Genomic DNA, 9,095 nt, shown 5'->3' with positions numbered 1-9,095 from the left:
TGTTCTAGATGCTCCGTCCCACCAACCTTGTAAGAGTGGGGGATGGTGTGACCTTCCTGTGTGGAATCCCGGGAATACAGAGGACGGGGACATCTATCTGGGGGGTTCCTGGTATTAAGTGGCTCCATCATATCCTTGTGTCCTTCTGAAAACTCCTCCATCACTCCATACTCCTCTTTATTATCAATATTATCACCCCCGAGATTTCCACTCTGAATAAATAATAAAACATTCATTATAATAAACATGTTTGTGTATAAATCATAACCACCAATAATTGTTCCTCATCTACCTGATGATGGTGGGGGATGGTGTGACCTTCCTGTGTGGAATCCCGGGAATACAGAGGACGGGGACATCTCTCTGGTGGGTTCCCATTACTGGATCCATCTGTAGGAAACACACACACTGACTGAATACATTGTTTCTATGTGTTTATCAGATGATGGGGGATCTAGGTGGAGCCTCCGTACTGCTCTCTCCTTTACAATAGAGTCTCCTCTTACCCGGTGATGTGAGGGGCGGCTGATTGTCCATCATGACGTCCTTGTAGAGATCCTTGTGTCCTTCTAAATACTCCTACATAGGGAAATAGACAGTGACATCACCTGATACTCACAAAGAAAAAGTCATCATCCAGACACATCCCTTGTGTTGAACCTTCACAGACATCAAGAATAGTTATTTCCTCCTCCATAAAGATTATAAAATCAAAAACAAGTTTCATAAGTCCACCTCTAAAAAAAAAAAACAACCCGTATTATCGTATAATCTGTTAGTATAAACTGAAATGAAGAGAATGTTCCGGCCTTGTAAGTGGGGGAATGTTCTGCCCCTGAAGGGGTTAATCTAGGTTTCCACACTATATATGTGTGTATCATCATCTGCTGGAGATAAAAGACGTCACAGTGACTATGGAGGAAGAGGACGGACATGACGGGGTTACTGGGTGTAAATAGAAGATAAGGGGCCAGATTCACGTAGATCAGCGGATCTTTAGATCCGTGTAACCTATGTGAATTAAGATCCGCCCTCGCAAGTTTGTGAGGAAAGTGTCAAATTCACAAAACACTTACCTCCAAACTTGCGACGGCGGATCCTAACTCCCCCAGCGGAATTCAAATTCCGCGGCTAGGGGAGTGTCATATTTAAATCAGGCGCGCTCCCGCGCCGATTTAAATACGCATGCGTCGTCCGGGGAATTTCCCGGCGTGCATTGCTCCCACTGACGTCAATAGGACGTCAGTGGTTTCGATGCGTACGCAAACTACGTAGTTCCGTATTCGAGAACGACTTACGGAAACTACGTAAAAAAATACAAATCGACGCGGGAACGACGGCCATACTTAACAATACTTACCCCTGCTTTTAGCATGGGTAAGTATACGACGGGTACCGCGCTACGGAAACGACGTAAGAACACCGCGTCGGGTCCGCGTACGGTCGTGAATTTCGCGTATCTCGCTGATTTACATATTATTCAGTGTAAATCAGCGGGAACGCCCCCGGCGCCATTTTTAAATCGAAAAAAAGATCCGACAGTGTAACACAGTGTGACACTGTCGGATCTCAGCCCTATCTATGCGTATCTGATTCTATGAATCAGGTGCATAGATAGGACCAGAAAAAATCCGAGATACGATGGTGTATCTGAGATACACCGTCGTATCTGCTTCGTGAATCTGGGCCAAGATCTTATTACCTCCTCTGCTGCCGATTCCAAAGATGTCTCCTCGCTACCTTCGCCCGACTCACCTCTCACCCGGAACTTCCTGTCTGTCCCTGACATCACTTCCTGTCTTCCATAGAGACTTCTCTCTATGGTAGAAGTGAGATCACCATCTTGTGGAGATCAGAGGAACTGCAGCCCAGAGAAACGTCTCATAGGTGTCCTTTTATGAAAGTGCGGTAAAATACCGCTATTCAGTTCTTAGGCATTCTCAGGGGAGATCGCTTTCCTCTGAGTGCCTGTTTATGAAGCTTTGTAGATCGATTCTCATGTTATTTATTTATTTATTAAAATGCTTATAAAACAACAGCGCAGTCTTACACACGTGCCTCGATGCGCTGGCGGGATAAAAACAAAACAGAAAAGGGGCAAAAACTACATCGACCAAACAAGTGACAATAAAACAATAACAGTCAGCGAACAAGAAAATATAAAACATACAAAGTTAAATATATAAAATTTAGAGCTATTAGAATGTTTAATATTTAAGTCACCCCGAAAGCCTGGATATATAGCCATGTTTTTAACAATCTCCTAAACTTTAGGAGATCATTCTCCAGTCTTATATGAAGGGGCAAGGAGTTCCAGAACTGAGCTCATTGAAATTCCAGGGTCCTCCCACCTCATTTGTTTTTAGCAAATTTGGGGATGTTCAACAAAGCCAAATTCTCAGACCGCAGCGATCTGGTAGGCACATGTCTGATGAATTTTTCTCTGAGATAGCCCGGTCCAAGACCATGGATGGCCTTATGCACAAGACACCCCATCTTGAACTGAGCCCGTTGTGTCAAGGGTAGGGATGAGCCGAACATACCCGGGTTCGGTTCGCATCAGAACGTTCGAACAGACCGCAGGTTCGCGCGAACATTTAGAACCCCATTGAAGTCTATGGGACTCGAACGTTCGAATTCAAAAACGATCATTTTAAAGACCAATATTCAATTTAATGTTGGTAAACGTCTTTCAGAACCCGGGTCTTGCCCCAGGGAACATGTATCAATCGAAAAAAATATTTTAAAAACGGACGTTTTTGCGGAGCAGCGATTTTAATGATGTTTAAAGTGAAAAAAAAAAAATGAAAAATTCCTTCAAATATCACACCTGCTGTGTGTCTCTAGTAGTGGCACATGTTTAGAAATGTCCCTGCACAACATTAAATTATTATAAGAACAAAGTAATTTAATACTGGTTGCGCACGTGCTGTGTGGGAACAATATCTCGATTATTTTAGGGGTGGTGGGGGGGTGGCATTATCTTTTTGGGAAAGCAAAATTGTAGAAAAAAGGACACCCCTCAAACATACTGTAATTGTAGCGCAACAAAGAGCCACGTGCAAAGTATTGCATCAAAAATTGTTATTAGGCGCCCTTGTTACACAGGGGCATAAAAATGTGTCCGTAGGCGCAACATAACACTGCAACCCCTCCCAATATCTGTAATTGGAGCGCAACAAGGAGCCACGCGCAAAGTATTGCATCAAAAATTGCTATTAGGCGCCCCTGTTACACAGGGGCATAAAAATGTGTCCGTAGGCGCAACATAACACTGCAACCCCTCCCAATATCTGTAATTGGAGCGCAACAAGGAGCCACGTGCAAAGTATTGCATCAAAAATTGTTATTAGGCGCCCCTGTTACACAGGGGCATAAAAATGTGTCCGTAGGCGCAACATAACACTGCAACCCCTCCCAATATCTGTAATTGGAGCGCAACAAGGAGCCACGTGCAAAGTATTGCATCAAAAATTGTTATTAGGCGCCCCTGTTACACAGGGGCATAAAAATGTGTCCGTAGGCGCAACATAACACTGCAACCCCTCCCAATATCTGTAATTGGAGCGCAACAAGGAGCCACGTGCAAAGTATTGCATCAAAAATTGTTATTAGGCGCCCCTGTTACACAGGGGCATAAAAATGTGTCCGTAGGCGCAACATAACACTGCAACCCCTCCCAATATCTGTAATTGGAGCGCAACAAGGAGCCACGTGCAAAGTATTGCATCAAAAATTGTTATTAGGCGCCCCTGTTACACAGGGGCATAAAAATGTGTCCGTAGGCGCAACATAACACTGCAACCCCTCCCAATATCTGTAATTGGAGCGCAACAAGGAGCCACGTGCAAAGTATTGCATCAAAAATTGTTATTAGGCGCCCTTGTTACACAGGGGCATAAAAATGTGTCCGTAGGCGCAACATAACACTGCAACCCCTCCCAATATCTGTAATTGGAGCGCAACAAGGAGCCACGTGCAAAGTATTGGATCAAAAATTGTTATTAGGCGCCCTTGTTACACAGGGGCATAAAAATGTGTCCGTAGGCGCAACATAACACTGCAACCCCTCCCAATATCTGTAATTGGAGCGCAACAAGGAGCCACGTGCAAAGTATTGCATCAAAATTTTTTATTAGGCGCCCTTGTTACACAGGGGCATAAAAATGTGTCCGTAGGCGCAACAGCAACCCCTCCCAATATCTGTAATTGAAGCGCAACAAGGAGCCACGTGCAAAGTATTGCATCAAAAATTGTTATTAGGTGCCCCTGTTACACAGGGGCATAAAAATGTGTCCGTAGGCGCAACATAACACTGCAACCCCTCCCAATATCTGTAATTGGAGCGCAACAAGGAGCCACGTGCAAAGTATTGCATCAAAAATTGTTATTAGGCGCCCCTGTTACACAGGGGCATAAAAATGTGTCCGTAGGTGCAACATAACACTGCAACCCCTCCCAATATCTGTAATTGGAGCACAACAAGGAGCCACGTGCAAAGTATTGCATCAAAAATTGTTATTAGGCGCCCCTGTTACACAGGGGCATACAAATGTGTCCGTAGGCGCAACATAACACTGCAACCCCTCCCAATATCTGTAATTGGAGCGCAACAAGGAGCCACGTGCAAAGTATTGCATCAAAAATTGTTATTAGGCGCCCTTGTTACACAGGGGCATAAAAATGTGTCCGTAGGCGCAACATAACACTGCAACCCCTCCCAATATCTGTAATTGGAGCGCAACAAGGAGCCACGTGCAAAGTATTGGATCAAAAATTGTTATTAGGCGCCCTTGTTACACAGGGGCATAAAAATGTGTCCGTAGGCGCAACATAACACTGCAACCCCTCCCAATATCTGTAATTGGAGCGCAACAAGGAGCCACGTGCAAAGTATTGCATCAAAAATTTTTCTTAGGCGCCCTTGTTACACAGGGGCATAAAAATGTGTCCGTAGGCGCAACATAACACTGCAACCCCTCCCAATATCTGTAATTGGAGCGCAACAAGGAGCCACGTGCAAAGTATTGCATCAAAAATTGTTATTAGGTGCCCCTGTTACACAGGGGCATAAAAATGTGTCCGTAGGCGCAACATAACACTGCAACCCCTCCCAATATCTGTAATTGGAGCGCAACAAGGAGCCACGTGCAAAGTATTGCATCAAAAATTGTTAATAGGTGCCCCTGTTACACAGGGGCATAAAAATGTGTCCGTAGGCGCAACATAACACTGCAACCCCTCCCAATATCTGTAATTGGAGCGCAACAAGGAGCCACGTGCAAAGTATTGCATCAAAAATTGTTATTAGGCGCCCCTGTTACACAGGGGCATAAAAATGTGTCCGTAGGCGCAACATAACACTGCAACCCCTCCCAATATCTGTAATTGGAGCGCAACAAGGAGCCACGTGCAAAGTATTGCATCAAAAATTGTTATTAGGTGCCCCTGTTACACAGGGGCATAAAAATGTGTCCGTAGGCGCAACATAACACTGCAACCCCTCCCAATATCTGTAATTGGAGCGCAACAAGGAGCCACGTGCAAAGTATTGCATCAAAAATTGTTATTAGGTGCCCCTGTTACACAGGGGCATAAAAATGTGTCCGTAGGCGCAACATAACACTGCAACCCCTCCCAATATCTGTAATTGGAGCGCAACAAGGAGCCACGTGCAAAGTATTGCATCAAAAATTGTTATTAGGCGCCACTGTTACACAGGGGCTCAAAAATTGTGCCTTAGGCCACGTGCAAAGTATTGCATCAAAAATTGTTATTAGACGCCCCAGTTACACAGGGGCACAAAAATTGTGCCTTAGGCCACATGCAAAGTATTGCATCAAAAATTGTTATTAGATGCCCCTGTTACACAGGGGCACAAAAATTAGGCCTTAGGCCACGTGCAAAGTATTGCATCAAAAATTGTTATTAGGCGCCCCTGTTAAACAGGGGCAGAAAAATTAGGCGGCGGAGCACAGAAAAACTAAATTTCTTACTAGCTAACAGCATGAAAAGTGAGGAGGAGAAGGATATTCCATCAGCAGCATAACAGGACAGTCACTCAGCATCAGCAGTCTCAAAGGGATCTGATATTTCAACACAAAATTCTTATTCAGTAACATCAGCATCAGGTGCTTGGTAGCCGGTGTTGATCCAAGCCTGATTCATTTTGATGAAGGTCAGTCGATCAACAGAGTCGGTGGAGAGGCGTACCTTGTGATCGGTCACAAAGCCTCCAGCAGCACTGAATGTGCGTTCTGAAAGAATACTGGATGCAGGGCAAGCCAGTAGCTCAATTGCGTACTGTGCAAGCTCTGGCCAGTGATCCATCCTCAAGACCCAGTAAGCCAGAGGATTTTTCGTGGGGAAGGTGTCCAAGTCGGATCTTGCCGCGAGGTATTCCCGGACCATGTAAACCAGACGCTGGAACCGGTCAGACCTTGGAGCTGCGGACTAAAAAATTGTCTGAACGCATCGGTCAGACGGCCACCTTCTCCACCGCTCCTTCTCTGACTCATCGAAGCCTCAGCAAGACGTTGTCCAGGGCCAGGTTTTGGTAATCCCCCCGGTTCTGGGAACGCATTGCACAGACCCTTCTGCAAGGCCTCCCGCAGTAGTTTCATCTTCTGCTCCCTCTGCGATGGCAACATAAGATCCGTTACCTTACTCTTGTAACGTGGATCAAGGAGAGTTGCCAGCCAGTAATGATCCCTCTCCTTGATAGCACGTACACGAGGATCCTTACGCAGGCTTTGCAGGATCAGGGAGGCCATGCAGCGTAGGTTTGCAGAGGCATTCGGGGCACAGTCCTCTGGGTCACTGAGGATGACAGGATCCTCAGCCACCTCATCCCAGCCACGTAAAAGTCCACGTGTTCCTTGGGACTGTAAATGATCCCTTGAAGACTGCTGCTGTTGATGCTGAGTGCTAGGCTCCACCTCCATGCTGCTGATACAATCCTCCTCCTCCTCCTCTTCCTCATCCTCCTCCTCCTCTTCCTGTGTTCCAGGTGGGCAAGCAGTAACAGTGTCTGGATAAAGGGGGCCTTGAGAGGTAAGGAAGTCCTCCTCTTCCTCCCTCTGTTCTGCCTCAAGGGCCCTGTCCATTATTCCACGTAGGGTGTGCTCCAACATGTGAATAAGCGGGACAGTCTCACTGATGCATGCACTGTCACTGCTCACCATCCTCGTGGCCTCCTCAAATGGTGACAGGACAGTGCATGCATCCCTGATCAAGGCCCACTGGCGTGGTGAAAAAAACCCAAGCTCCCCTGAGCCAGTTCTGCTGCCATATTGGCACAGGTACTCATTGATGGCCCTCTGCTGCGTGTGCAGCCGCTGCAGCATGGCCAACGTAGAGTTCCATCTGGTGGGCATGTCACAGATTAGGCGGTTCTTGGGCAGGTTGTATTCCCGCTGGAGGTCTGTCAGCCGAGCAGTGGCATTATATGACCTCTGGAAATGCACACAGACTTTCCTGGCCTGCCTCAGGACATCCTGTAAGCCAGGGTACCTGCCCAAGAACCGCTGCACCACCAAATTGAGAACATGCGCAAAACAGGGCACATGGGTGAGTTTTCCACGTCGCAGGGCAGAGAGGAGGTTGGTGCCATTATCGCTGACCACCATTCCAGGCTTCAGCTGGCGTGGCGTCAACCACCTCTGAGCCTGCCCCTGCAGAGCTGAAAGAACCTCTTCCCCAGTGTGGCTCCTGTCTCCCAAGCACACCAGCTCTAGGACCGCATGGCATCTCTTGGCCTGCATTCCTGCGTAGCCCGTCGTACGCCTACGGCTGGTTCTGAGCCAACATCACCACAGGAAGAGGCCACAGAGGAAGAAGAAGAGGAGGGGGTGGAGGAGAGAGGTGTGTCACAAGCAGTTGTAGTGTTTTGGAGGCGTGGTGGTGGAACAACCTCCAAAACTACTGTACCTTGACCTGCGTCCTTCCCAGCTGCCAGCAGAGTCACCCAATGGGCCGTAAAAGACAGGTAACGTCCCTGTCCATGCCTGCTGGACCATGAGTCAGCGGTAAGATGCACCTTACCACTGACCGCCCTGTCCAGCGAGGTATGGACATTGCCTTCCACATGCCGGTAGAGAGCCGGAATCGCCTTCCGTGAAAAAAAGTGGCGTTTGGGTACTTGCCACTGAGGTACTGCACATTCCACAAACTCACGGAAGGGGGCAGAATCTACCAACTGAAAAGGTAGCAGTTGAAGTGCTAGCAATTTTGCTAAACTAGCATTCAACCGCTGGGCATGTGGATGGCTGGGAGCGTACTTCTTTCGGCGCTGCAGCAGCTGGGGCAGGGAAATTTGTCTGGTAATATCAGTAGATTGGCCGGATGTACTACCACTACTACGTTGTGACACACCTATTTCTACACCTTCGGTGCAGGCTGCAGAGAGGACTAGGGGTCTAGTGGGGTTTGAGGTCACAGAAGGGCAAGGGGAGGACCGCTTTGGTCTTTGGTGTGGGTCTTTCTGGTATGCCTGCCAACGAGCTGCATGGCAGGTCGACATATGTCTGGACAAGCATGTGGTGCCCAAGCGGGTGATGTTTTGGCCACGCGAGATACGCTTGAGACATATGTTGCAAACAGCAAAGGTAGCATCTGATGGACAGGTTTCAAAAAAGGCCCACACTAAAGAACTTTTGCTGTACCGTTGAGACACAGCAGCGCCACGTAATGCAGTTGGTGTACTGCCCTTAAGCTGACCCCTGGAGGGCTTCCTGCCTCTTTGAAGATGTGCCTGTGCCTCGTCCTCTTCCTCCTCCTCCTCTCTCCTACCAGGCACCCAGGTAGAGTCAATGACCTCATCATCCCCTCCCTCCTCATCATCACTGGCGACAACCTGGCAGTATGCTCCAGCTGGGGGAACATCACTCCCAGATTGTTGTCCCTCTCGGCCACCCCCTCTCCCTGGGCTCACATCAATGCCTTCCTCTATCAGTGTTCCGTCATCGGAGTCTTCAAAACGCTGTGCATCTTCAGCTAGCATGTACCCAACACTGTGTTGAAACAGTTCGGGGGACTCCTCAGGAGGACACGGTGGGACTAGGGAAGGATTGTGTGATCCCATTGTGCAGAGGGTA

Source organism: Rana temporaria, assembly GCF_905171775.1.
Source record: "Rana temporaria chromosome 4 unlocalized genomic scaffold, aRanTem1.1 chr4q, whole genome shotgun sequence".
Taxonomy (NCBI): domain Eukaryota; kingdom Metazoa; phylum Chordata; class Amphibia; order Anura; family Ranidae; genus Rana; species Rana temporaria.
Note: the sequence above shows the minus strand (reverse complement) of the source record.